Consider the following 14,228-nt stretch of genomic DNA (forward strand, 5'->3'; position numbering starts at 1 on the left):
CATGAGGTAGGTGTTCAGAGTAACATTCTTCGCATTATATTGAGAAATAATTTTTAGTTTTAGTTAAAGTTAAATTGGCTGGGTGCAATGACTCCCACATGTAATCCCTCACTTTGAGAGGGTGAGGCAGGTGGATCCTGAGATCAGGAGTTCAAGACCAGCCTGGCCAATATGGTGAAACCCCATCTCTACTAAAAGTACAAAAATTAGCCAGGCCTGGTGGTGCACACCTGTAGGCTCAGCTACTTGGGAGGCTGGCACAGAAGAATTGCTTGAATCCAGGAAGCCGAGTTTGCAATGAGCCAAGATTGTGCCACTGAACTCCAGCCCAGGCAACAAAGCTAGACGCTGTCACAATTAAAATAAAATAAATTAGTAGTATATTATTTTACTAATTGTACTTTTATAAAACAAAATGTGCTACATTTAAAAATTTTAGATTACCTGTGAACTTAATTTCTTAATTTAATGTTTTTCATATGTTAAATATTATTGCACATTCAGTTAAGTCTTATTATTCCTCTTACTTTAACCTAGTCCGTCTTATTAAAGGTGGAGGTAAAAGATGGTAACAATACACTATTTGGTTAAATAAGGGATTAACATCTCTAGTAACCTTTTTTGTCAGTGACTTAAAACTGCAAATAAGTTAAGAAATATTATTCCTTTTGGTAAAATTTTTATTCTTTTTTTTACATTTAAATTTACTGTTGTTAATTTTTGTTGGCACATAATGTTTATGTTATACATATGTATATATGTTATATATTCTGATAGAGATGTACAATGTACAGTAATTAAATTAGGTTAAATGAGGTATCATCACCTCTAGAATTTATTTTTTGTATTACAAACCAATTCTGCAGTTTTAGTTATTTTGAAATGTACAATTAAATAGTTATGGACTACAGGATCATTTTTGTAATAATAAAAATTATATATGATTATAAATAAAATTTGCACATCGGAGTACTCAATACGTTTTAAAACTTCTTATATATTTTTCTTTGAATATGTGGCCCATATGCTTGCAAACACAGACTTTTAGTTTTGATTTACATAGACTTAATTATACACATCTATTAGTCTAAATATGAACCCTAAGTGTAAGAAAATTATGAATTGTGTTTGTTTTGCTATGAGTTTGTAACTATTTTCAGAATAAAAGATTAATATTGGAACAAGACAAATCATTTTAATAAGGTGTTTAATTTTCTTTTTCTTTTTGAGCCAGAGGCTTGTTCTGTTGCCCAGGCTGGACTGTAGTGTCATAATCTTGGCTGGCTACAATATCTGCCTCCTGGATTCAAGCAATTCTCCTGTCTCAGCCTCCTGAGTAGCTGGGACTACAGGCACAGGCCACCACAGTTGGTTAATTTTTATATTTTTAGTACAGATGGGGTTTCACCATATTCATCAGGCTATTCTTGAACTCTTGACCTAGGTGATCCATCTGCCTTGACATCCCAAACTGCTGTGATTACAGGTGTGGGCCAGCAAACCCAGCAAGGTGTGTAATTTTTTAGAAAACAAAAAACTCTCAAAAATGCTGCAGGCAAATCTATACTCTCTAGTTTGTATTAAATTGATTACTGTAATATCTTATGGCTTATGGTTCAGAATCTCCCCATACAAATTCTCTGGTTTTACTTGGCTGGTACTTATGCTAGACCCATAACTTTCTTGTTTCTTATATGTTTTGTTTTATAGTTGATGAAGTATTAATTATGTGAGCTGTTGTGTGATTATAAGAAAAATTTTAATGAAATTGGCCATCAGCCAGGCCCAGGGCTCACACCTATAATTCCAGCAGTTTGGGATGCCGTGATGTGTGGATCACCTGAGGTCAGGAGTTTGAGATTTGCCTGGCCAAAATGGTGAAACCTCATCTCTACTAAAGATACAAAAATTAGTAGTGGTGCACACCTGTAATGCCAGCTACTGGGGAGGCTGAGGCAGGAGAATAGCTTTAACCCAGGAGACAGAGGTTGCAGTGAGCCAAGATCACACCACTGTACTCCAGCCTGGGTGACAGAGGAAGACTCAGTGTCAAAAAAAAAAGAAAAGAAAAGAAAGAAAGAAATTTACTTATGTATACAAAATAATTATTGCTGTAATTCCAAAATTAATGTATTAAATTTTATTTAGTTCAAACATTTCACTTCAACCCTACATAAACCTAGTTTTTTCAAGTGATTGTTTTTTCAAGTTTTAAAATGAACATAAGTAAATTGGTTTATTGGTTGTGCAAATTTATTTAGGTAATTTCTAGGGAAGCTTCATAAGTCATGAGAATGTTTATATAATAACTTTAGCAGTGCTTGCTGTGTAACAGATGCTCCATAATAAGGCATAAATATTCCTGTTAAATTTAGTTTGTTACTTCAAGTCAGAGGTAGAAAAGATCAAAGGTAAACAATTAGCATTGAGTCTTCATGTGGAGAGGATGATTTTTTAGGCTGCAAAGCTGAATTTTGCTGAATTTAAAAAGAAATTCTTTATTTCCTAATTATCTTAAGTTTTGCTTGTCTTTTTGTGTGTATTCCAGCCATGTGTGCGCCATAGTCCTTCTTTTTCTGTGTTATGATGACAGTTTTCTCACTGTTTTCTTCATGCCTTGTCATTTCACATGGTATTTTGAGGGTTTTGTTGGTAACTTTGGTATTTTGTAATGCCCTGAAAAACTAGTTTCAACTGGAGAGTTTGCTTATCAATATGATTTTCAGATCGGTTAGTTATGATAAAAGCATACACTGTCCACATGTGAGAGGACTAAATCAGTTAGCATGGTGCTTTCTTGTTTGTAAAAAGAAAGTCTTACTAGATTCTTACCAGAAGTGTGATAAATATAAAATTTTCTAGAAAATATAGAAATTAAAATTTTAACAGAGTTTATAGTAAGTGAACCATATTAAATTAATTTTTTTATGATGAAGTCTTGCTCTGTCACTCAGGCTGGAGTGCAGTGGCATAATCTGGGCTTACTGCAACTTACATCACCCAGATCCCAGCAATTCTTTTGCCTCAGACTCCTGAGTAGCTGGAATTACAAGCACCAGCCATCATGCCTGGCTAATTTTTATATTTTTGTATAAATATAAAAATAGATGGGGTTTCCCCATGTTGGGCAGGCTGGTCTTGAACTCCTGACCTCAGGGAATCCACCTGCCTCAACCTCCCAATGTGCTGGATAACAGGTGTGAGCCACTGCTCCCAGCCTAAATTTAATTTTTTACTCTATAGCACACCTCACGTTTCCAGGCCAAATCTTCTGTTGTTAAATGTGAAAGTTAATTGTTGCAAAACAATACAATGACCTCTGCAGATTTGGAATCATATTATTTTTCCAAAGTGATATTCCAATTTTGAGAAATTTCTCTCATTTTTTAAAAATTTTTTAGTGGGTGAAGGTTAGTCTACAGTTTTTATTTTTAGACACCTAAGTGTATCCTCAATTATTTTCTCTGGAAAACTTTCAGAAATCAATGCAGCTTTTGGATTAAAACTTTTTTTGTTACTTTTTATGCAAATTAGTTTACTGTGTTCACAGAGTGAGTCACGGGACCATAAGTAACTCTTGCTCTTTTAGTGTCTTTCATACCATTACTGTCAGCACCAGAAACCCCAGGTGCCCCAAGCTTAAAATAAAGGACTGAAGTACATTGGCTCCTCCCATGCACTGTGTTGGGTTTGAAACATGCTGTCAAGTATCAAAGTTCCTATGGTTATGACTGACACACAACAAAAACGGCACAAAGACTATTTCCTATACTGTTCAGCCAAGTTTATGACAAAGATGAACATTATATGAAATACTGTTATCTTTTTATAAGCTTTTAAAATATGTTCTCTAACTTGAAAGATACTTTTTTTTCTGTAAAACAACATTTTCAAGTATATACACGTGGTCAAATGCTTAGCTCTAGGTAATTAACGCTTTATCTTGTTAGTTAACTTTTTTGTGGTGAGATCACATAACATCGTGTTAGCATTTTTCAGACATAACAAATGCAATATTATAAACTATAGTCACAATGCTGTAGAATCTTGAACTTATTTCTCCTATCCAGCTATAATTATGTATTCTTCGACAGACATCTTTCCAATTCCCCATTTTTTCTAAATACCTTGGCATCTGGTGGTCACCATTTTGCTCTCTACATCAGTGAGATTAAGTTTTTTAGAATCCATGTGTAAGTGAAATCATGAGATATTAATCTTTCTGTGACTGACTTATTTCAGCTATGACTTATTTCAGCTGATGTTCTTCAGGTTAATCCATGTGATAGGAAATAATAGAATTTTCTAAATATAACTATATTTCATTGGGTATATATACCATATTGTCTTTATTTACTCATTAGATGTTGAACTATTGACTATATAATTTGGCTGTTCTGAAGAGTGCTGCAAACAACATAGAAGTGTGAATATTCATTCTGATTTTGTTCTGGATAACAACCTATAGTAAAATTGTTATATAATAGTTTGATTTTAAGGGTTTTTATTTTTTAGTAATCTCTGTTTAGTTATTCATAATGGCTGTCCTCATTTTCATTCAAACCAAAAGTGTGGAAGCATTTTCTTTTATTCACATACTTACCAACTTACATTTTTTATTTTATGTATTTATTTATTTATTTATTTATTTATTTGACAGAGTCTTGATCTGTCACCCAGGCTAGAGTGCCATGATGTGATCTTTGCTCACTGCAACCTCCACCTCCTGGGTTCAAGCTATTCTCTTGCCTCAACCTCCCGAGTAGTTGGGATTACAGGTCCCGCCACCACACTCAGCTAATTTTTTTGTATTTTTAGTGGAGGTGAGTTTTTGCCATGTTGGCCAGGCTGGTTTCAAACTCCTGATGCACCTCCTTTGGCTTCCCAAAGTGCTGGGATTACAACCATAAGCCACTTCACCCAGACTTTTTGTTTTTGTTTTTGTGAGAGTCATTCTAACAAGTGAGTTGAGATATCATAGATTTTTTTGCTTGCTTTCCCTATTAAGAATTGACATTCAACCTTTTTTAATATATCTGTTTGCCATATGTATGTGTTCTCTTGAAAAATGTGCTTTTTCTCATTTTTAGTAGTTACTTGTTTATTGTTGTATAGTCATTTAAGTTTCTTACATATTTTTGATATTAACCACTTGTACTATATTTAAGTTATGCTATTGATTGTATTATTTAGTTATCCTGTTGATGTACAATATTCTGTGCAGCAGCATTTTAGTTTCAAGTATTCTGACTCTTATGTTTTCTTTTGTTCCGTGGGATTTTGAGGTTAAATAAAGAGTCACTGCCCAACTAATGCGGAACTTACTTTTTTTTTTTTTTTTTTGTAGTAGTAGTTTCAGAGTCTCAGGCCCACATTTATGCATCTAATTTATTTTCAGTGGATTTTTGTATGTGGTGTGAGTTGAGGATCTCTTTTTATTACTCTGCATGTGTCCATAAAATTTTGTCAACAGCATTTACTGTTTTTTGCTTAAGAAATTGTCACCTTCATTTAAAATCAGTTAGCTGTAACTACATGACTATATTTCTAATATCTTTTTTCTGCTCCATTGGCCCAGTATCTGTTTTTATTCAATTACCATTCTGTTTTTGTGACTATAGTTTTGTAGTATATTTCAAAGTCAGGTAGGGTGATAATTTCAGTTTTTTCTGTTTGATGGCTTTGGCTATTTAGGGTCATTTGTGGTACCATATAAATTGTAAATTTATTGTTAAGATTCTTTTTTTTTTTTTTTTTTTTTGAGACGGTGTCTCACTTTGTTGCCAGGCTGCAGTGCAGAGGTATGTTCATGGCTCCCTGCATCCTCAGTCTCCCAGGTTCAAGCATTTCTGCCACCTCAGTTCTGCCAAAATAGATGAAACTACAGGCACAAGACGACACGCCCAGCTCATTTTTGTATTTTTAGTAGAGATGTAGTTTTACTATGTTGGCCAAAATGATCTTGATCTCTTGACCTAGTGATCTGTCCACCTTGGCCTCCCAAAGTGCTTAAATTACAGATATGATCCACTGTGCCTGGCCTGTTCTTAATAATTTTTATTGTTTGCCACTGATATTTTCATTGAGGTTGCATTATATCTGTAGATGATTTTGTGTAATAGAAATATTTAACAATATTAATAATGGCAGTTCATTAATGATTACTTTTTTGATGTATCAATTTCTTTAATGTTTTTTAGAGTATAATGTAAGATGCTTCAAATTTTTGATAAAATTTATTTCAAAGTACTGTTACTACATTTATTGTAGATGGAATTGTTTTTAAATTTATTCTGAGATAATTGCTAGTTTATAGAAATACTACGGACAGGCTGAGAGCAGTGGCTCATGCCTGTAATCTCAGTACTTTGGGAGGCCAAGAAAGACAGATCATGAGATCAGGAGTTTGAGACCAGTCTGTCCAATGCAGAGAAACCCTGTCTCTAGTAAAACTAAAAAATTCACCAGGCATGGTGGTGTGTGCCTGTAGTTCCAGCTACTTGGTAGGCCAAGGCAGGAGAATTGCTTGAACCCAGGAGGTGGAGGTTGCAGTGAGCCAAGAAAGTGCGATTGCACTCCAGCCTGGGTGACAGAGTGAGACTTCATCTCAAATACTACTACTAATAATAATGATAAATAGTACAAAGAAAACTGCTTATTCATATGCAGAAAAAAGTGGACCCCTGCCTTTTTTCATATAGAAAATGTAAGTCAAGATAGAGTAAAGATTTATCTGTGAGTCTTCAAGCTACAAAAATCCTAGAAAAACACTTAGAAAGTACTCTTCTACACACTGTCCTCTGGAATAAAATTCTGAATAACATCTTAAAAGTGAATGCAACAAAAATAAAAATCAAAACTTTGCATCTAATTAAACTCAAGAGCTTCTGCACAGCCAAAGAAACTATCAACAAAGAAAACAGACACCCTACTATATGAAATAAAATATTTCCAAACTGCATACAAGTGATTAATACATAGAATCTGTAAGAAATTTAATTTGAAAAATCAGAAAAATAATATAGACACTTCTCCAAGGAAGATGTAAGAGTTGCCAATAAACATTCAAAAAATTCTTAACACCACAAACATCAGAGAGATGTAGATGAAAATGACAAGGTGATAACATTTCACACCAGTTAGATGGCTGTTATTATAAGTCAAAAAATAACACTGAAGTTGTGGAGAAACAGGTACTATTGTAACTATTGGTGGGAATGCAAAAAAATTTAGCCCCTGTGGAAAGCAGTTTGGGAATTTCTCAAATAACTAAATTTAGAGTTGCCATTTATCCCATTAGCTCCATCACTTTCAAAGGAAAATAAATTTTTTTGCCAAAACACACTTGCACTCACATATTTATCACAGTAAAATTCACAATACCAAAAGACATAGAATTAAACAGGGTGCCTATAAATCTTAGATTGGATAAGAAAAATGAGGCACTTATACAGCATGCGATACTGTGCAGCCACAGAAAAGAATGAAGAAATGTCCTTTGTTGCAACATGAATGCAGCAGAAGGCCATTAATGTAAGCAAATTGACACAGATCAGTAAAATAGATACCACACTTTCTTACTCATATGTGGGAGGTAAATATTGGGTGCAGATGAAAATAAAGATTAAACACTAAAAAGATGAAAATAAACATCTAAAAAGATGGAAGAAGAAAGGAAGACAAGCATTGAAAAGCTACTTTCAGTGTGATGTTCACTACTAGGGCAATGGGGATTATTAAGTATCCAAACCTCAGCAGCATGAAGTACACCTGTGCTGCAACTCTGCACATGTCTTCCCTGGACCTAAAATAGAAGTAACAAGATGTCTTGTGGCATAATGACAGGTTTCTTTAGTTCCAAGTTAATAGTTGGAATCAGCAGTGAAAGAGAGAATGATTTACTCCTTAAGGCATAATGGTAAATGTTTCTGTGCCAGGTCTCCCATGTTTTCGGTGCTATCTTCTCTGTGAGCTCTTGGCCTATAGCCCAAGATGTGTTTTATTCTCAAGTGTGCAGTTAAAATAGATGACTCTACATCTGTATTTTTTATGTATTAACTATACAGTAGACTATATCATTAATTTGTTATTCTTTTTGGGAAAAAGTGGTAGGTGATTTAATCATATTTTCTTAAGAATGAACCATTTTTGAAAACATGAGGCCATGAAGATTATGCTAAATAATTGAGTTAACAGGCCAGGTGTGGTGGCTCATGCCTGTAATCCCAGCTACTCAGGAGGCTGAGGCAGGAGAATTGCCTGAACCCAGGAGGCGGAGGTTGCGCTGAGTCAAGATCGCGCCATTGCACTCCAGCCTGGGTAACAAGAGCAAAACACCGTCTCAAACAAACAAACAAACAAAAAAAAAACAAAAAAACATTCTCAGCAATTTAATAGGCCTGAGATTTGAAAAAAAAATTTTTTTACCCAGCACTTTGGGAGGCCAAGGTGGGCAGATAACATGAGATCAGGAATTCAAGACCAGCCTGGTGAATCTAGTGAAACTAAAATATACTATTGAAAATACAAAAATTAGCTGGGCATGGTAGCATGCACCTATAGTCCCAGCAACTCAGGAGGCTGAGCAGGAGAATCACTTAACCCAGGAGGCAGAGGTTGCAGTGAGCCGAAGTTGCACAGTGCACTCCAGCCTGGTGACAGAGTGAGATTCCATCTAAAAAAACAAACAGAAAGCACCAAATTAATGATGAAAAATATTTACTTTTAACAGATTTTTGACCTTTTGTATACAAACACTAAGTCAAACCTAATATAATAGATTTGACTTTTCAAATTCTTGTAAATATCTGTCACTGCAGTGAAAAATTATTTAAATCTGCTTTCTAAATAATTTTGATGAAAGCATTCTGTATTTTAATGGGATGCCAGTATTCATACAGTATGCCCAACCACCCATTTCTTTACTATCGTGCCATTTTATAAAATAAGACTGAATTTGTGGAGACATTTTTAAAGAAACCAATCTTTTCTACAAAAGGATTTAGACATCAAAAATAGAGGTGTTAGTGCCACCTTATATATATAGTTTGCTGAACTCTACAGTAATTTGTAAAGTTCTTTTGTGTACACCAATCTTAGATTTTCTAAAACAAAACGTTGGGTTTTTTCAATGTTTAATATACAAAGTCCAAAATATATCCAGACAGACAGAAACTGTGGCTGCTACGTTAAAGAGCAAATATTTCAGCACGATACATGGTTCTGTGTCTGTACCAATGAAAAACCAAGTTTTCAAGTTTTCAAATCACAAACGGCATTATTTGTGAGTCTGAGCCTTAAATATGTATAACAAATACACACAGTTTACTCTTCATATTTTAAAACATACTGTATTTTGAACAATTCAAGTAATGTAAGACTATTGAAAACTTCATAAGCCATGCAAGAGTCAGCTGCATTTTCAAAATTATAAGAACTTTAAAAAAGTAAACTAAACCATCACAGATTAATTTTTAAAAATGATTTTTTATTTGCCCTTGTGATGAGAATCAGCTTTATTCATTTTGGAACAGACAGGAAATGATGCAGTTGTAGCTTTCTGGGTGGTGACTGTGATGGTATTTACTGTCCTGGGGATGGTGGGATGCAGTTGACCATAATAATCAGCACCTTGTCATGCTCACTGCTGTCATTTCTGTGACTAAGATTTGCTTCCCAGACTCATCCATCAACTCCATTTCCATCGTGGTGTGAAATGGTTCTCACTGCTTTAGCATCTGCCTTTGGTTTCTACTAATTTTCTTTGGCTTTCATTTTTCTTGTTCATCTCTGGTGGTTGCTTTGCGGCTCCACTTTGAGGAGTTCAGGCAGCTTCACCCTCAGCCACTCCAACATTCCATCCATTTGGCTCATGCTCTAGGGCAGTTTCTCCTGGTTCCTCTTTCCTCACATCAGAGATGTGTCAGCAGGGCCTGATTTTCAGGAACCATGGCTACCACCTCCTCTGGCCTGCAGGGCATCTCCTGCATTTCTGACCACACTGGTTCCAGCTGCTGTCTGGCCAAGCACAGAATGAACTGCAGCAGCAGCAGGAGCACCCACTCCCTGGATGGCCCAGCTCAGGGACACATTAGCTGCAACCTTGGGTCGAGGCCCAGCTCTGTGCACAGAAAGACAAGGTCAGCCAGAGCATTTCCCACAGCTGGGTGAGCTCTTCTTGGCCTGTGGGGCCAGTTCCTCCCCCTGGCTTTCTGCTGCCACCTCCCCTTCCATCAGAGGGATGCTCAGGATGGCGCAGGGGCCTGGAGACACTGTGAAGAGTCCAGGATTATGAGGAAGGCCTGGGCCAGGCAGCCTCAGGCCCAGAGCTGGGCAGCGCTCCTCATGCCTGAACAGAGATCAGCCAGCGCCACAATGGGGAGGATGGAGGGACCCAGGTTCCTCAGCCAGTCTCCCTTTGCACCAGAAGAGGAGAAACTATTTCCAAAACAAAAAAAGTATAGAGTAGAACTTGCAGGTCTAACCCAGTCAAGTTTTCATTCTTTTTCTTTTTTTTTCCTTTTTTTCTTTTTTTTTTTTTGATGTCTTTCTTTCTCAAATTATGCTTGCCTAATGGAAGATTTTATGTTCCATCTTCACATGAAAATCTAAATGTAATTATAATGGTCACAAATTAAGAAAACTCTATATTTTACTTTACTTTGCCTGATGCTGAGGTAACATTCAACTTTCCATAGTGCTTTCTGATTCTTAATGTTTATTACCTTTAATTTGATTCTATTAACTAAACTGTAGTAAGTAATAATAAATTCTTGATTTACATAACTTGACAGTTTACAGAGGACACGTATTCATTTATTTAATCAATAAATGTGTGTTAAGCATACACATGCTATACTTTTTGCTAGCCTTGGGAGATAAAATTAAGAAAGTATTGGCCAGGTGCAGTGGCTCACACCTGTAATCCCAGCACTTTTGGAGGCTGAGGTGGGCAGATTATGAGGTCAGGAATTCAGGACCAGCCTGACCAACATAGTGAAACCTCATCTCTACTAAAAATACAAAAATTAGCTGGGCATGGTGGCACACGCCTGTAGTCTCAGCTACTTGGGAGGCTGAGGCAGGAGAACTGCATGAACCTGGGAGGCAGAGGTTGTGGTGAGCTGCGATCACACCACTTCCCTCCAGCCTGGCAACAGAGTCAGACTCCATCTCAATAAATAAATAAATAAATAAATAAATAAATAAGGAAAATAAAAAGAAATGAAAGAAAGCATTGATCTCTACTCTCAAGAAACTTTCAGTCAGCTTCATAAAATCCTCACACACTCTTGTAAAGTACATACCTCTAAAGTCGTCTATAAGCCTCCTACCCCAAAGTGACCACTATCTGAATTTTTTATCATTTACTTTATGCAATTTTATCTGTGAACAGTATACATATTAATGTTGCCTGTTTTTTTGCCTGTATGCATATGCTACCATAAATTTTCATCTGTGTCTTGCTTTTTTACTTATATATTTTTTCCCCTAATTTTCCATGTTGCTTTGCATAGCTCTAGTGTTTTTATGTGCCTTTAGAACTAGTGTTGTATATATGTTTCCTGGATTAGACCAGTGTCTTTAACAGTTAGAAGAGCAGGCTCAGAGTACCTGTGTAACCTTGGGCAAGTTTCTTAACCTCTCTGATTCCTCCATTACTTAGAGATAATAGCATGGCAGTGAAATCCATGTTGTTCTTTGAATGTTATAATAAATTAGATAAAGTTACATTAAGAACAATAAAACATTACAAAAGACAAAAGAGAATACAGATATATTCAATACTTCAACATAAGATAATTTTTAAAACAATTTTATGTTATCAAATTTGAAAATGTAGATAAAACTACCTTTATTTTTTCCAGAAAAGCAAGTGACAAAAAACTGATTGAGGAATAAATAAAAAAGATAAATAGAAAAATTTAAAAAATGTTTTTAATTTTACACACCTAAAAAGCACATATCTTATAAAAGAACAGCTTGATAAATTTTTACAAAATGCATCTACTGTGAACCCAGCACCCAGTGATGGAAGAGTGTGAATAACCTGGCACTCTCCCTCCTTTATTCTCCTTTCCAATCACTGTTTAACCAAGAGAAACTTATATTCTGCATGTTTATATAATAAATTATATTTGCCTGTGTTTGAACTTTAGATTAATGCCGTAAGTTCTCATTTCTGTCTAGGTTATTTGGTTTAACATTGTGACATTAATCTCTGTTGCTGCTCGTGGTTTGCATATTCATTGATCTACAGTGTGACATATAAATACACTACAATTTATTTATTCAACTGTTCATGAACATTTTGGTAATTTTCCAGGATTTTCAGTGTTCCTGTAGACCATCTTGTACATTTTTAAAGATCATTTTGTGCCATTACGTAGATCTTTAACCACAAATATAATTAAAGTATATGTCTATCTTCAGCTTGTGTAGGCATTGGAAAGCCCTCTTCTAGAATGTAGCACCAACTTATACTAGTGGCAGTATATGAGGGTTATTTATTATCCAATTGTCCTTATTTTTCAAACCCTACAGTGTAAATTTTGTGTTTAGAGGCTTTTAATTTCATTCACCATAGTGTCTGGAATTTTTAATTAAATAAATAAATTTGATTTGACTTTGAAGCATTTATTTTTAAAAAAGTAACTGTGGTAAATTTGATTTATTTATCTTTCCCTGAACACTTATTTTCCTACAGCTTTGTTTCTTTACATATAAGATTTATCTACTCAAATTTTTTTTCTTATTTCAGTAAGCCTCATTTCATCTCAGGAGATGCTGTAATGAAGCAGATGCATCTTCAGCATGGTTTTGAAGAAGATAGGCCTTGGCTGACGAGGTGAGACATAAACAATTGTAAATAACACCTTTTAAATATATAGAATTTATATATTTTTTTCTTTTTTTTTTTTTTTTTTTTTTTGAGATGGAGTTTCGCTCTTGTTACCCAGGCTGGATTGCAATGGCACGATCTCGGCTCACCACAACCTCCGCCTCCTGGATTCAGGCAACTCTCCTGCCTCAGCCTCCTGAGTAGCTGGGATTACAGGCATGTGCCACCGTGCCCAGCTAGAATTTATATTTTTTACTTATACATCCTAAACCTTTATCAAGCTGTAATATTTACAATACTGTTTCTGTTTCAAGATCTATAAATATACCTACATAACACCAATGACAAATTTTAAACAACAGGAGAAATATATACATAGCTTTGCAAAAAAACCCTGATACCTTTGCATCTGTATAAGATAATGTAGAATCAATTTCTCAAAGCTCAAGAAACTAAAACACACACACACACACACACACACATGCTCACACACAACATCCTATTACAAGATTCATCATTTCTCCTCTTTGCTTGGTCCAGGTATGAGAGGCATCGCTGTGCCTACGAGCTAGGTTCAGAAATAAGACATCACACCTGTGGTAAGATCCACATGTAACAATCAAACTGTGAGCTGTATCCACAAGTGAGACCCATATGCTCAGCAGTGGGCTCTGTTCATGTGTGATGGTGATAATCCTGTCAGCTGGGTGTGCATAGAGGAGTCGCAATCTCAACTTTGTACTGGATTCTGTTATGAAACTGTGTGAAACTTAAGGGCTTTATATTATATGCATGAGCGGGGTAATCTCTCAGAACTTTCTGCAAACAGAAGCCTCAGGACTTTACCCAATGCCCTAAACCCAGCTACAAAATCAACACCTCTTCTATTGGCTAAATTCAAATATAGGGGTCATCATTGCACCTGTGAGCTTTGTCTAGAAATGAGTCATCATCTCACACATTGCTGAATTTGCATATGACAGTCACAACTCTAACTGTGGATGATATCCACATGTGTGACTCAGGACCTCACCAGTGGGTTCTGTCCATGTGTAAGGTGACAATTCTAATTGTTGACTCAGTGTGCCTATGGGATGCACAATCTCACCTGTGTATTGGTGCTTGAGTGTCATCACCTTCTGTGACATTACCACAAGTAGAAAACAGAAGACCTTACTGATTCCCCTAATTCCAGCCAAGAGAGTAAAAATCTTTTCTATCAGTTGGGTTCACATATGAGAGTCATGTCGTCATCACGCCTGTGAGCTAGGCCAGTGGGAAGAGACCAAACAGGAGAGTCACACTGATTGAATGTTGGTCTAGGAATGTTTCAAGAAACCTCTCTATTCAAGGCCCTGGCAAGAAAGTAACATTACTTGAATGCTGA

The sequence above is a fragment of the Aotus nancymaae genome, unplaced genomic scaffold, assembly GCF_030222135.1.
Source record: "Aotus nancymaae isolate 86718 unplaced genomic scaffold, 86718_ANA_hifiasm-v0.15.2.pri h1tg000001l, whole genome shotgun sequence".
Lineage (NCBI taxonomy): Eukaryota > Metazoa > Chordata > Mammalia > Primates > Aotidae > Aotus > Aotus nancymaae.